The 16,203-nt window shown below is 40.9% G+C and overlaps 1 protein-coding gene across 3 annotated transcripts in view; it reads left to right on the top strand.

Annotated features, from left to right (window-relative positions):
* The first annotated feature begins 406 nt into the window (after positions 1–406).
* Positions 407–16,203, top strand: part of RHOH (ras homolog family member H) — a 57,277-nt gene continuing 41,480 nt past the window's right edge. The window contains exon 1 of one of the 3 annotated variants that reach the window (XM_049886982.1): positions 407–763. The gene's annotated coding sequence lies outside the window, so the exon portion shown is untranslated. The other 2 variants (XM_049886980.1, XM_049886981.1) reach the window with 2 other exon arrangements.

Genomic DNA, 16,203 nt, shown 5'->3' with positions numbered 1-16,203 from the left:
CCACTCTGACACACGTGGGGTTGCCATGAGGGGTGGAGGGAAAAAAAACCCAGAGGACAAAAATCCAAAACAGGTGTGTCTCATAATAAATAAAAAAAAATAAATAGCTACCATTTATTGTCTACTATATTTCAAGCACTATGTAGCTTTTACAAAACCCTTCCACGGTCGGTATTACTATACCTGTTTTGCAGATGGGATGATCAGGGCTATATCCTTAGTAATAAGGGATGCTGGATTTTATCTGAATCCAAAAGTGTGCTTTCTCCCAAATTTCAGAATGATTTGAGCATGCAAGCTTCAGCCCGTTCCCTCTGGGACTGTGCAGGAGATCTGGTATTTTGAAGAGATGACAAATGAGCACGGGTCTGCCCTGCCTTCTAACTGAAATGTTTTCAACACCCGCTATGAGCAGGTGTTCTGGGTTGCAGTTATCCTGTGATGTTTGTGCCCAAACTGAAGATCCCTATCAACGCAGCGAATAAAACATGAGTGCGAGAAAAAGGAGTGATGCCCTTCTTTTCTAAGCAAACAAGAATTCTGCATCAGAGGTGGTGTTGGGTGCCTTGCATTAGCCCCTGGAAGTCTGTGTACTTGACCCAGAGATGTTGCTCTTACCTCACGTTGCAAACTCCTCTTCTGGATTTGATCTCTCAGCCCAAAGCACAGTGTTTTAAATTTCTTCAATGATAACAAATCTTAGTCTGTTAGAGTGGATTTCGTTGTTGGAGACGGCTATTTGGAGCTACGTCCAGTGACTAAGGTGAGTGAGTAACACGGATGATATTTGGGGTCAAAAACAAGTGGTGAAGAGGTGACAGTGATACCGGTTTTATCTTGTAGTTTATTTTTGCAAAGGGTATCGTAAAAAGGTTCTAAAAGGACTTTGACTAGTGTCTGTGATGTCTGAAAAGTACATTAACTCCAAGGAACTACTTTGAAGGGTAATGGGCCTTGGGGTACATTAGCTCTGCTTTGACTTTTTTTTTTTTTTTTTAATGTTGTACTACAACTATAGAGTCATAACTTGAATTATGACTTGGGTGCTTTCACCTTCTGGAACAAGACCCTGCATTGTTATGAATTATGGCTCTGCAATAAAAAAAGAACCCGGATGTGAGTGTTTGCTAGATAAACACAGTTATACGGGACAAATAAACCAAGATAAAAACGGCGGTTGAGAATCCTGGGAACCTAATATTCACTGAAACAAAAAAGCAATGCATTATGTTATGTTAAAATACTTAAAGAGAAAAGAGATGATGAGAATGACAGCAGGGGGGAAATGGTGTTTTTATGGTTATGGCTATAAGAGGAAAGAGAGAAGATGCTTGAAATGATATTCTTATCAGGTTAGAGAGGCTGTTGTTTATAACGAATTAAAATGCAGAAAGAGGAAATCATTCATGTGATTTCTAGCCTGTGGTGAATTTCTCAGATATTTTAATGTTTAGAATTTTAAAGGGTATTTCATCTGAAAGTATTTTTACATTGAAAGTGACACATCAGAATTAAGCTTTTTCTCTTAAGACGAGCTGACATTTTACAAGGCCGCCCACTATGAAATCTGTCCGTCAGAAGGGATGCCTGTTTTGTTTTAATACAGTTGTTTATCATTTAGTAGGAAGCTGGATAAGAATAATGATAGTATGACAGTAATACCCTGGGTTTGAAACTCAAAACGTTCAGACCAGGTTTTAGTCCTTGTTTCCTACCTTCACAACCCATGAAAATCTTTTATTAGGTGGCATGTCACAAATGAGGTCTGTGTAAACATTAAAAGTCAGCCAGGAAATCTAAATCTTTTCAGTTAATACACTAATAGTGAGAAAGGAGTGCAGGGGGCATCTCACTACCTCAGGTTAGAAATAATTTAGTACTAAATGATTCGTAATGCCAGGTTTCAAAGTACAGGTTCGGATTCACAATTGCGTGTAAGAGTTCTATCTGCTGTAAATGGCAGAATGCCTTTGAAATGAGCTTGAGTACAGAGTGCATGGACTGTTGTCAGATTATTTAAACACCCTCAGTAAAAGAAATCCTTGTTCTTAGGAGACTGTTAAAGAGCAAATAAGCTGTTCTTCTGTCATGTCAGTGAGTATTTCAAATGAAGACTTTTTTGAGAAAGCAAGTCTTTGCTTTTTAACCCTCACCTGTCCTGGCTGCTGTTTGCCTGCAAGTTTCAGTGAAGAGGGTCTCAGGAGAGAGAACATGGACCTTTGACCTCAGGACCCCGACTTCCCCTCCCTCTCCACAGTGGCCCGGCTCACTCTGTTAGGAAGCAGCAGTGTGAAGAGCCAAGACAGACGAGGGAATCTTGGTTCTGTTTTTTTGTTGGCTGTATGGTTTCACACAAGCCATCTAACCAGTTGGAGTCTCAGTTTCCTTTGCTATAGAATAGGTTTAAAATGTTTACCATAGAAGGCAATTCTGACTATTCGATGAGAATATCAATCAGCAAATGGTTTTTGAGTGACTATTTGGTGCCAGGGATACATGAGTGAGCAAGGTCAGGCTCAGCCCTCCAGGGCCTCTGAACTGGACATTACAGGGCAGGTGGGTTGGGGCTCAGGCAGTGTTAACATAGGGTGTTGTGTAAGCCCACTGGACAACACCTTCCCTGGGCTTGTCGTAGGGGTGGGTGGTAGTCATGGAAGGCTTCTTGGAAGAAGGGACGAATGTGGTTTATAACAAGAGACTTATTCCTAGTAGAAACTCCATACCCTTAGCTCCCTTCCCTCTCTCTGAGTTTCAATATATACCATGGTCTGCCAGAAGAACGAACAAATCTGTCTTGGAGGAATGCTCATGAGAAGCAAGGATGGCAAGACTTTGTATCACTACTTTGGACATGTTATCACGAGAGACCAGTCCCTGGAGAAGGACATCATGCTTCGTAAGCAGAGGGTCAGTGAAAAAGTAGAAGACCTTCAATGAGATAGATTGACACAATGGCTGCAACAATTGCCTAAAACATAGCAATGATTGTGAGGATGATGCAGGACCGGGCAGTGTTTTGTTCTGTTGTACATAGGGTTGCTATGAGTCAGAACCAACTTGATGGCACCTAAGAACAACAACATTTTAAGTTTTTTGCTTCCTCCTCTCACCCATAATCCTGTCCATTAAAAGAATGAGATAGAGAAGAGTGCTAAACAAACAAACAAACAAAAAAGAGGGAGAGGTATTTCCAGGAAAGGAAGAAAGTTAGATCGCCATCCCTGATCCCCCTAGCTCCCAAGAAAATCCCTCTGAAATTAAACTATGTGTGAAGCTTGTTCTCGTTGTTAGTTGTCATCAAGTTGATTCCAACTCATGGCGACCCAATGTGTGCGGAGTTGAATTCTCCATAGGATTTTCAAGGCCGTGACCTTTTGGAAGCAGATGTCTAGGCCTGTCTTCCTAGGTGCCCGTGGGTGGGTTCAAACTGCCAACTGTTTGGCTAATAGTTCAGCACTTAACCATTTGTGCCACCCATGGACTGCATACATAGAGATTAAACCTACATAAAAGGCAATAGGAAAACTGTTTCTCACAGTCAGGAATAGGAGGGAACACCCAGCCCAGGGATATTAGAACGTCTGAAGGTGACAGTTACGTACACTGAGAGAACAAGTCCAACAGAAGAGGAGGGGTGGCGGGCCAAGGAGCCAGGAGGGAGAAGGAAGTATTGCAGCCAGATCTGGCAACACCCTTCCCAGCACCATCCAGGGGTTGCTGTGGCCTACAGACAGACCGAAGCTGTCCTGACCCCAGGGTGTGCATACCCTTTTGTGGAGAAGGTGCACAAGGCCTGAGGCCTTGAATTGTACATAGGGTTGCTATGAGTCAGAACCAACTCGGTGGCACCTAACAACAACAACATTTTAAGTTTTTTGCTTCCTCCTCTCACCCATAATCCTGTCCATTAAAAGAATGAGATAGAGAAGAGTGCTAAACAAACAAACAAAAAAGAGCGAGAGGTATTTCCTCTCAATGATTGTGGTGCCTCGATCTGTTTCCCACAGGGCAGAGCCTGGTCTCATGTTTTACTGAAGGTAGAGGAGGGCTGTCCACGCGGGCAGCTGTCTTTTTGCTTTCTTAAAGGGATTAAGAAGCTATTCTTTGCTTTCTTAAGGGAATGCCCATCCTACCTCCAGCTGGGAAACTGAGCCAAACTCCTGGATCTCTTGCTGGAAGTACAACCGGTTTTGAACTCCTTGCTACACCAAATCTTTTATAAGCTTGGAGGAGAAAAGTCTTTTACTGTGAATTTTCTGAAGCATATTTGGAGTTGATCTTTATCTTTGGATTTAAATCAGTCCAGCAGAGCAGTGTCCTGGGACAGCCCACAGTATATGAATCTCCCGCCATAATTTCTCCTAACCAGTTGCTCAAATGTAGCAACGATTGTGAGCGTGGTGCAGGACCAGGCAGTGTTTTGTTCTGTTGTACACAGGGTTGCTACGAGTCAGAACTGACTCGACAGCACCTAACAACAACATTTTAAGTTATTTGCTTCCTCCCCTCACCCATTTTTTTTTTTCATTACCCTGCCCATTAAAAGAACGATATAGATAGACAGAGAAGAGGGCTAAACAAAAAAAAAAAGAGAGAGAGTGGTATCAACTTGACTCTGACTTATGGTGATCCCATATGTGTCAGAATACAACTGTGCTCCATCGGATTTTCAAGGATTGATTTTTGGGAAGCAGATTACCAGGACTGTCTTCTGAGGTGCCTCTCGGGGGACTCAAACCTCCAACCTTTTGGTTGGCAACTGAGCATGTTAACTGTTTGCACCACCCAGGGACTCCATACCCTCCCCTAAAAGCACTGAAAGGATTGCTTCTAGTGACCTCTTTGGTGAGATGAAATCACCCGTCAGACAGAACAGGCAACTGAGAACAATGTAAGAAACCGTCTCACAAAACTTGTCGCTGGCTGTGTTTAGTCACTTCGGCCAGGATGGTTCTCTCTGTGAGGCCCCAGGGCAAAATTTCTCAGCATCGGGAAGCCTGAATGTCATTGTCATCTTGAGCAAAGAATTCATTTTTATTCAATAAGGACTAAATTTTCTATTTGGTAGTGTTTTTCTCTTCACATTGGCTGCTAAAAAGCTTTAGAATCATGTGGCATATGTTTTCCATATCATCCTCACCCCTGGTTTTAGCTTGATTTTTGTCTTCATTTTCCCTCTTGCCCTTATTTTTTAATTTCTTGTTTTTAATTTGTTTTATCTTGCTAAAGAGTATGTATCTTTACTGTTGTTGTTAGCTGCTGTTGAATCGGCCCCTGGCTCACGGTGACCCCATGCACAACTGAGCAAAATGTTACCTGGTCCTGTGCCATCCCCATGATGGGTTGCGAATCAGACCGTTATGATTCATAGGGTTTTCACTGGTTGATTTTTCAGAAGTAGATCACCAGGCCTTTCCTCCTAGTCTGTCTTAGTTTGGAAGCTCTTCTGAAACATGTTCAGCCTCATGGCAACACCTAAGCCTCCGCTGAAAAATGAGTGGTGTATCTTTATAAGCTGGCCTCAATTCTTTGATGATTAAAACCAAGGATAAAGTATCCAGAAGCTATATGTTCTGCTCACCTAATAACATCACAATGGTAATTTGGCTTTTCATGGAGAATTTTCTAGAAAGAGATAATGTGCTGTCCAGAGAACTCAAGGACCTCACCTGGCAGATTGAGTTCTTACTGTATATGAACATATTGATGCTTGAGTTCATATTAGAGTTTCTTGTGAGCTTGGTGAGTGTGTGTTCATCTCTGTGAATTCTCATCTTGTACTGTCTTCTCACTCCGTGACCATACTTCAGACATATTAATCTTTGTTCGCTTCCTTGAACACGCCAAGTTCTTTCCCACCACAGTACCTTTGCACATACTGCCTCTGCTTGTAATGTCCTTCCTTCTACTCTCCCTCGGCTACTTCCTCCTTATCCTTTCGAGTGGTGGTTGGCTATACATTAAAATAATTGGGGGAGTTTAAAATAATATTGATACTCAGGCCCCACCTCAGACCAATTAAATCTTTGGGGTGGAACCAAGGCACTGGTATGTTTTTTTTTGGGGGGGGAACAGGTTAGGTACTGGTGTATTTTGGGGGGGATGGGGTTCAGAAAAACAATAATTTTTACTGTTGTTTTAAAATTGATCAGGTTTGATTCTCTGACCAGTTAGAAACATATTTTACTTTTGTGGAACTCAGTGGGAATTACCACATTTTTTCTAAATTTTTTTCTACAAGGCAAGATAGAAGGCAACTGGATCTTTAGAAGACAACTTCTCATTGTTTCTGTGGATATTGCAATAGATTTTTACCATTGCTATAATTTATAGATATTTTTTATTTGTTTTATTGTGTGATATGCATATCAAATTTATGTTTTATTGCTTGATGAATATATATCACACAGCAATATATATATTGTTGTTGTTAGGTGCTGTCAAGTCAGTTCCGACTCATAGCGACGACCCCATGTACAACAGAACGAGATACTGCCTGGTCCTGCACCATCCTCACAATTGTTATGCTTGAGCCCATTGTTGTAGCCACTGTGTCAATCCATCTCGTTGAGGGTCTTCCTCTTTTTCACTGATCCTCTACCAAGCATGATGTCCTTCTCCAGGGACTGATCCCTCCTGATAACATGTCCAAAGTACGTGATATGAAGTCTCACCATCCTTGCTTCTAAAGGAGCATTTGTATATACATAAAACAAAACACTTGCCAAGTCAACCATTTTTACTTGTACGATTCAGTGGCATTGATGCTTTCATCATGTTGTGCAACCATCACCACTATCTGTTTTCAAATTATTTCACCACCATTAACAGAAACTCAGCAGGACTGGTATTTTTTAAAAGCTTCTCAGACGATTCTGATTTTCAGCCAGGGCTGAGAACCACGGTTTTAGGTCTCAGCTTAAATATCAGCTGCTGAAAGAGGCCCTCCTTGACCATCTCTAGGAAGCGGATATTGTCTTTTCTAGCTCAGCCCCTTCGATTCTCAGTACAATGCTTACCCAAATTGTGATTATCACATTTACTTGAATATCTTTTGTTTGTCTTCCGCACTAGGGTTTAGGTGCTGTGAGGACAGGGCTTGATGTTTGTCTTGTTCTTTGTGCTTTTCTGCAGTGCATAGTATTAGGCAGATAACAGGATTCTGAGTCTTCAAGGATGAGGAATTCACCAAGTTGTTGAATACTGGTCTCTGGGACCTCCTGGAATCCACCCAAGCTTCTCTAGGCTATCATGAGACTATTCTCTAGACTGTTGCGTCAAATTTCGGTGTCTACTTCAGCTTGCAAAATGGTTGCACTCGCTTTCCTTTATACCTGACTCTGGAGCCCTGGTGACAAAGTGGTTAAGAGCTCAGACTGCTAACCTAAAGGCTGGCAGTTCAAATCCACCAGCTGCTCTGGAAACCCTATGGGCTCTGTCCTATAAGGTTGCTATGAGTTGGAATCGACTTGATGGCACACAACGCCAGTAACTGGTGTCCCAGAGGAGTCCTTGGGTGGCACAAATGGTTAAGTGCTTGGCTACTAACTGAAAGGTTGGTGGTTGAACCCACCCAGAGGCACCTCAGAAGAAAGGCCTGGCAATTTGCTTCTGAAATGTCACAGTCATGACAACAGTTAGTTCTCATAGTAGAACAACAGTTCTACCCTAACACATACGGGTTGTCAGAATGGACTCAATGGCAGCTGATTGTTGTTTTTTTCTTTTTTTGATGTCCCAGAATTCTTTGTGAGAGGTTTGGGACTTAAATAGATCCTGACTTACAGCATCTCCTTTATGTTCTTGTCTGTCTCCTTCACTTGACTTTGACCATAAGAAGAGATTCCATCTTCTACATCTTTGTGCTCCCCACCTCCACCCAAGGACCCGCCGCTGTATCTTGCACATAATAGGTGCTCTATAAATGTTTGTGGGCCCGACCGTGGTTGACATTATCCCTATGGCACGTAGGTATGCTGACCAAGATATCACCCTGGTCAGTGGCATTAATTATTTTTCTGGGATCTTAGGCACAAGGAGTGAGATCATATTATGAAAGTTACATTTGTGGGTTTAGGCAACTGAGCCATCATCTCAATAGTTGCAGTTGGTCTGTACACCTGGATTGCTCAGAAGGACAAAACAAGTAAATTTGTGTTTTTAGGCAAATGATGAAACTCTGAGGAGTCTGAAACAAGTCATAGTTAAGTATCTTACAACACAGGTGCCCATAAAAGCGTGGATGCATGATGGGGCTGCTTGAGTTCTCAATGTGACTGATGATGTTCTTTCCAAATTATCTAGTAACTATTAATAAACCAAGCCAGAACAACAACCCCCCCCCACCCCACCACCACCATTTTCTCTCCATAGTTAGTGTGGTGACTAAGCTGAAGTATAAGTCGTAAGTTTTTTTTCCTCTAAGCTTAATCAATTTAGTGAAGCGGGCTCTTTTTTTTTTTTTTTGCTTGCTTCCATTTCCTTAAAGAATCATCTTGGTTTCTCACTCTTCTTTTCCTCAGTCTTATGTCAGTGATTTGCTGGTGGAAAATGGGGGAGGAGAGTGAGGAAAGTGGCCCGGGGGACTGGGGACCGGGTAAATTAAATACAAACCTAGCCTTGCTGCAAAGGCCTTCTTCTGCCTCTTATCTGGGGAAGTTTCATATGCTCATGGAGAGAAACGTGCACACATGTACACACACTTACACCCCAAAACCCACACAAATGAAACCCCTACGGCGGAGAAGCCAGCTACAGGAAATTGACTTCAGCACAGGAACTTGCTAATCTCTTTTGTCGCATTTGGATTGTTCCTGCTGCTCCAGGCACCACGCACACTAATGCAACATCTTGGGTTGGATTCTTTACCTGTCCAACTCATATATTTTTAGCTCTTCAAATGTCAATCAGTTGTATTCTTAGGGAGTGGGTCAATATTGATCCTAGAAGGGAATCACAGCGGTGAAAGGGCCCAAGTTGCTTTTGTTTTTACCCACCTGCGCTGAACGAATTTGACTTCCGGAGTCACTCATTTTGGTGTCAACAAATTTCTTTGGCATTCCACAACAGGTAAGACTTTGGCTTCTTTTAAAGTATTTCTTCAGTGTCAATGGAACACTTTGTAATTTTATGTAGCTTTACTCTAGGCTACTGTCTTCTATCTGTTGTAAAACATGTAAACAGCTAATGCAGGGGTTGGGGGGTGTCTTAGTTATCTAGAGCTGCTATAACAAATACCACAAATGGACAGCTTTAGCAAACAGAAGTTTATTCTCTCACAGTCTAGGAGGCTAGAAGTTCAAATTCAGTGGGCCAGCTCCAGAGGACTGAGACATTCTCTCTCAGTCAGCTCTGGGGAAAGATCCTCATCATCGAACTTCCCCCGGCCTAGGAGCTTCTCAGCGCAGGGATCCCAGGTCTAAAGGACATGCTCTGCTCCTGGCTCTGCATTTTTGGTGGTGGGAGGCCTGCCTGTCTCTCTGCTTGCTTCTTTCTTTTATATCTCAAAAGAAATTGACTCAAAATATAGTCTAATCTTGTAGATGGAATCATACCTCATTAACATACCTGCCTCTAATTCTGCCTCATTAACATCATAGAGGTAGGATTTGACAACACATAGGAAAATCACATCAGATGGCAAAATGGAGAACAATCACACAATACTAGGAACCATGGCCTAGCCAAGTGGGTATACATTTTTGGGTGGAACAATTCAATCTGTAACAGGGGGGTGCTCTGGCATCCATCCCCAGTGAAGTCTGAGCAAGAGGCATGTAGTTTTTGAAGCATTAAAAGTTATAAAATTTGGCTTTTTAGTTTTCTAGATGTTCTCCTAGAGAATTCATATGCTTGTGACTGACTATGACTGAGCTCAGATATATGACCAGTTTAAATATCACGTAGTGCTTGATGAAGGAAATCTAAAGATCCTTTAGTTGTGCAAATATGAGTTAAAAGTTTTTCTAGTTTAGGAAAGAAACAGGACCGAAATCCAGATGATGTAGATTTGGATCAGAAATTCCTAGCTTGTTTCACCTGTTGCCGACACTAATGTCCTCTTTCTAAAAGTGATATATGGTGTATAAGTATATATTTTAGAATTAAATTTAGTTTTATGAGATGGTTGAATTTGGGGACATACTGGTAAGTAGCCTGGGCTGTAACTAAACAAAGTTTGGGAAATCCCCAGTTTTAGGTGCTTTATGAAATTAAAGCTGTTATTGAAGCATTCAAGCAAGCAACAAGTAGTTGATTATTGCTTATTGGTAAGAACCTAAGATGGTGCTGTGGAGGATATATGAGAAATAAAAAGACATCTGTGTTTGGAAGGACTTGTGATCTGGTAGTCATGGTAAGAAGTAAATTTAGGAAGCAGCATAAGGTGGGAATTAAGCGATGAATGGGTTGCATAAGCTTCAAGAGTTACAAGAGTTCTGAGAAGGGGACTTAGGGTGAACTAGGCAGGAAGACCTAGGCCTGGACGGATGTGAGGTTTAAGTAGATGGGGAAGGGGAAGTTTAGTTCAGACTGAGAGGATGTGTGGGCAAAGGCACAAAGATGAGACTGACTGCAGATGACTAGCCCACTTAAGGAGACTGATCCGAGAAGAGACGAAAATTTGTTTTATGCATCATCGGGCGGTAAGTTTGGAAAGTTAGTGTGTGGACAGGTCATACAGGACTTTGAGAGACCACTGAGGAGAATGGGCTCCCTTTAATGGTTCTCCAGTCTTGTTATACCATTAGACTCCTTATCAGCTTTCACAGCTCTCACAGAATTCCACTTGAGGGGGAGCCTGGCAATCTTTGCACCTTCATCCTTTGGGGCTCCTTTATGCATCTCCTCCACATCTGTGGTCCACCACTTGCCCTTCACTGTCTCCCCTTACCGGTCGCTGTAGAGTTGTTCATGACCCATATGTGTCAGAGTAGAACTGTGCTCCATAGGGTTTTCAATGGCTGATTTTTCAGAAGTAGACCCCCAGGCCATTCTTCCAACATGGCTCTGGGTGGGCTCAAATCTCCAACCTTTCAGTTAGCCGCTGAGCATGTTAACTCTTTGCACCACCCAGGCACTTCTGTCTTTCCTTAGCACACCATTTATGCAGAGAAGCTTTTCGTGTGACTTGGGATACTGGTCAGAACTCTGTGGTTACTACATTTTAAGGAGGACTTTCAACCATCTGGTAATTAAAGTGGCCTTCCTCTTGGGAAGATGAGTTGGTTGGCACGTTACAAGCAAGTCTCTATTCCTAAAAGCCAATTAAAAAATTCCATGAAATATGTTACTTGGTTTGCATGCCTGAATGAGATATTATGGATATGCTGCTGCTGCTGCTTTCTCTGGTCTTTCCTTTAGGAAATATATATATAATAATTTAGGGCCCTTTTTTTCTGGACCATGAAATATTTGCATCCATATAATAACAATCAAAACAGTGTGGTGGATAAGAACCTGGACGTTAAAGCCAGGTTGCCTTGTGTTGAATTCTGGTTCTATTGCTTCTGAGCTGGGGGAACCTTGGACAAGTTACTTAACTTCTCACTCCTTAGATTTAAAAAAAATCTGTAACATAGCTGTAATGATAACAACAGTAATAATAACTGAAAATACCTACCTCAGAGGTTAGGGATACAATGAGATAAAAATGTCTAAAGCATTTAAGCCTAAAGGCCTGGTAGAAAATGAACTCTCAATAAATGTAGCTACTGTGATTCTTATTAATACTTTGGCTGTGGACATGAAAATAAAAATGATATGATTTCTTCCTTGGGAGTAAGATATATCTGTAAACTAACTTTTTTATGACAATATTTCTTTCAAAGTGGGGGTGACAGGTGGAGGTTGGGAGTTAACATTTTTGGAGTACTGATTATGGACCAGCCACAGGGTTTGGGTGTTTTATAGCGATAGCGCATATGAAAGAAGGCAAACAAGATTAGAAACTGATTTTTCAAGCCTTTCCATACCAGTTTGTCAGGCTTATAAGAGAATTCCTCTGAGTAACTTCATCTGTGGTTGCTGTTGCTCTCTGAACACTTGGGTGGAATTATCGAGGTGTTTGGAATTAGAGGCAGAGAGCGCGACTCTTCTTCCTTGGCTACTTATCTGAAATAATTTAATTCTACGTTTTTTTTTTTTTTTTCAATGCTAGGAAGGCATAGCTAAAAATCCATTTCTATTCAGTTGTGACTAATTTTGATGACAGGTGCCCAAAGTGCTTATTTAGGTTCTGGCTGCATGGGTGTGGGTGAAAAAAAAAAAAAAAATTTTTTTTTTTTTTTTTAAGGGCATGCCGTTTCTCTGTTCTTCTCTCTGGATTAAAGATTGTTTGGGGTTAGTAAATCACCTTTTAAAAATGCAAATACTGCTGGTATGTTAGTTATGCAAGGGATTCTCAGTTATGTGTACAGATGAATCAAATAATAAAATTATTTTCCTTCTAGAAAACCCTAAAAACCAAACCCGTTGCCTTCAAGTCGATTCCGACTCGTGGCAAGCCCATGTGTTACAGAAAGAACCCTGTTCCATAGGGTTTTCTTGGCTGTGACCTTTTGGAAGCAAATCTTCAGGCCTTTTTTCGCGGCACCACTGGGTGATTTCAAACTGCCAGTCTTTTGGTTAGCAGCTGAGTAACCACTGTTTGTGCTACTGACGGACTTTTCCCTCTAGAGCCCCACATAAGGAAGGAAAACTTGGGCCTTTGTGTATGGAAAGGGGTGGGCACAAATCAGGATGGATTGTCAAAGTGGGGGTTAGAAGGCAGCATGACAGTATTGAGTGCTGGGGGGCAGTGAGAGCAAGGAGGGCGTATCAGAGATGGAAAGGATGAATAAAGGGAGGTGGAAGGGTGTCAGATGCATATGGCTCCTCCTCCTTGGCTGTTTAGTCATTTTGACCCTAGCAGCTGCTTAAATACCCTGAGCAACTTCTCGATGCCCTGACTTGAAGTTGAGGCACTATTCTCTGGAAATGGACAATCGTTCAGGGAAGATATTGATTTGTCTCGCTCTGGACTGGAATAGTGGTTCCTAAACTGGCTGAGCATCAAAACCACTTGGGGAACTTTTAAAAATAGGAATTCTTATGTATCACTCCCCAATCTTAGAATGGGGTCAGGGAAACTCCTCCCTCCCCCTCTCCCGTCCCCCTACCCAAGTGATTTGGAGGCAGTTGTGCCTTTCCAGCACTGAAAAAAAAATCATAGAATTAAATTATTTCAGGGTCCCAGGACCGAAATGATAAGTTGAGCAAGTGCTGAAATGAGACAAGTTGACCCTCTTTCTGCTGTGATTTATATGGTCACATAGAACATATTTTCACTCTTTTAAATTTATTCCTTAGGATGAATTCCTAAGAGTGGGATTACTGAGTCAAGCGTGTGTGCATGGAGATGGTTTTTGCCAACCATATTTACATTTAACACGCAAAAGTAGGTCTTCATTTCTTTAAAAACTCTGAAGTGTTTAATAGGTAGAAAAGCTATTTGTTATTACTCAGGAAAAACCCAAAGAAAGGGATTCGCTTTTAGGTAGAAAGTGCCAAATCACAGTCCCATTCCTCTTTTCCTTTAAAATAGTATACTAATGAATTACTTTTGGAAGTTTCAGAGCATTACTGAATGCTCAGTGGGGTCTTGGAGTGTAAAATGGAGACTTCCTATCTCTGTGCTTAGTTCTTGTAAAACTAAAGTCAGCAATGACCTCTTCCCCATTTCGTAGAAAAGAAAAACCAAAGAAGAGAGTGGTTAAGTAACATAAGGTACAGTTCTCATCACATTTGCCATGAGAACTGCTTATAGTCATCCATTCAGTCCAGCATTTGAGCAAGTAAATGATTTAGTAGTTTGTATAGATGACCTCATGGAAAAATGCCAGTAAAATGAATGCCCAAGGAGAGCATTACCCAAATGGGGGATGAGTGGGCAGAATTAGTTGACCCAGATAGGAGACAGCTCTCCCATTCTATCCTTTTTTTTCATTATGTTCTAATCTGCTAACCTAAAAGCATAGCTATTGTTAGTGGCACAGATGGGAATGAAATACATTTTCAATGCTTCAGCGAAAAACTAAGATGTGCATTTGCAAAATATCAGTGAGGCAGGTGCAGTGATGTGCGGGAGCCAGCCTATATTCTTTTGCAAGAGCTGATTGTAATATTTTTAGAAATTTTGCAAGCCGGTTATTAAACACCAAAAAAAAAAAAAAAAAACCATAAAACCATTACCTTTGAATTAATTCCAATTCCTAGTGACCTTATAGGACAGGGTAGAACTGCCTGCCCCACAGGGTTTCCAAGGAATGGATGGTGGATTCGAACTACCAGTCTTTTGGTTAGCAGCCACAGCTCTTAACCACTGTGCTGCCATTAAAAATTAAATTATATAAATCTATAATGAAATAAATTATATTAAAAAGAAAGGTAACAAATATTCAAAACTTATCACTTCCCAATTATTTACTACATTTTGCAGTTATCTATGATCTTGGAGTTATTTACTTTTATTACTCCGTGTGATGGAAATATCTTATAATGAGTACCTCTTTCCAACTCTGTGTTCAGTGATGCCGTGTTACTAGCTTGAAATTGGCTGTGGTGGGAGTATTAACACCAGAGAAACCAGCAAACACTATAAATCAGGCCCCTACCCTTTTTATTGGAGATCCTGTTCTTTAATATTTACCAGCACACCACTGAAGAACTGTATAAAATGCTACAGTTTTAAAATGCATTGGCTAATTTTCAGAAGTAGATTGCTAGATCTTTTTTTCTTGTAAAGTAGCATATATGACAATTTGGCAGTGAGTATGAAGAGACACTAAAATGCTTTTATACTTTGATCTGTTCATTCTATCTCTGAAAATTCATTTTAAATAAATAATTCAAAGGAAGAAAAATAACATGCATAAAATCATTCATTGTATTTTTTTTTAACATCAAAATCTGAAAATAGCCTCAATACTAAACAATAGATGTTCTAGCAACATTAACTGCATGGAATATTTTGTAGCCATTAAAAGTCATAATTATGATAGTTATGAAAATCTATTTGATAGGATAATAAGTTCATCATATCAATGTATTTTCGTAACTATCAATGAGATGGATTGACATAATGGCTGCAACAATGGGCTCAAGCATAGCAACGATTGTAAGGATGGTGCAGACTGGGCAGTGTTTCGTTCTGTGGTACGTAGGGTTGCTATGAGTCGGAACCGACCCTAAGAACACCTGAGAACAACAACAACAATATGATAAGTTAGAAAAGCAAGATTCAAAATTTCACTTACTTTCCGACTTCGTTATAAATGAAGATTAAATGGGAGCATAAAAAAGTGAAAGCAATCAGTGTGATAAAGAATGGTGAAATAGCAGATTTTTGTTTTAGCGCTGTGTGGGTAACGAAAAGATCTGGACAAAGTCCGTAAGTGAACTTAAGAAGTTTTAAAGTTTAAGGGGAGAGGTATGAAAAATAAGCAAGATGGATGTGAAAATAGATCATTTTGATTAAAAAAAAAAGCAGCAGGACCAAAAATAGAGAGGAAATAATTCTTCTAAATCATGGGTTCTCAAAGGTTAGCGTGCTTAAGATCACCTGGATGGATGGTGGATGTGTGAACAAATGCAGCATCCTAGGTTCCACCTCCATGGATTCTGGTCCAGTTGATCTGGGGGTTGGCAGGAATATGCATTTTTAACAAGCTCTTCAACCCCATAAAAATTCAGCTACAAATGGTCTGTAGACCATCCTTCAAGAAATACTAACAGACCAGAGGTAATAGTTTGGGTTGGTCCTGGGAATGTATGTCAGTGTATGAATGTATTGGGGTGAGGCTGTGTGGTTACCTGAAGGCTCAGCATCTAAGACTTTATGATGTACAAGAAATATGAAAACAGCAAAAGCCCAGAAGGGATACATTATTGTGCTGAATCTATCAAAACAAACAAAAACAGGAGTCGAGTCAACGGCAATGAGTTTGGTTTTTTGGCTTGGTACTTGTGATGCTCCTTCATGGGATATAGTTTATGCCACAGACTTCCCTTCCAGAGTTAAACAACTTTTCTCAGACATTTGAACCAACTGAAAGTAGCTATGAACAGGGGAACTGTAAGGTAGCAGCACAGAGAAATGATCATAGGGAAGTCTAGGACCCATGAACAGTCTACTTCAAACCATTATTGTTGTTAACTGCCATCGAA

This window comes from Elephas maximus, chromosome 5 (assembly GCF_024166365.1).
Source record: "Elephas maximus indicus isolate mEleMax1 chromosome 5, mEleMax1 primary haplotype, whole genome shotgun sequence".
Classification (NCBI taxonomy): Eukaryota; Metazoa; Chordata; class Mammalia; order Proboscidea; family Elephantidae; genus Elephas; species Elephas maximus.
This window is presented reverse-complemented; position numbering and strand designations above follow the sequence as displayed.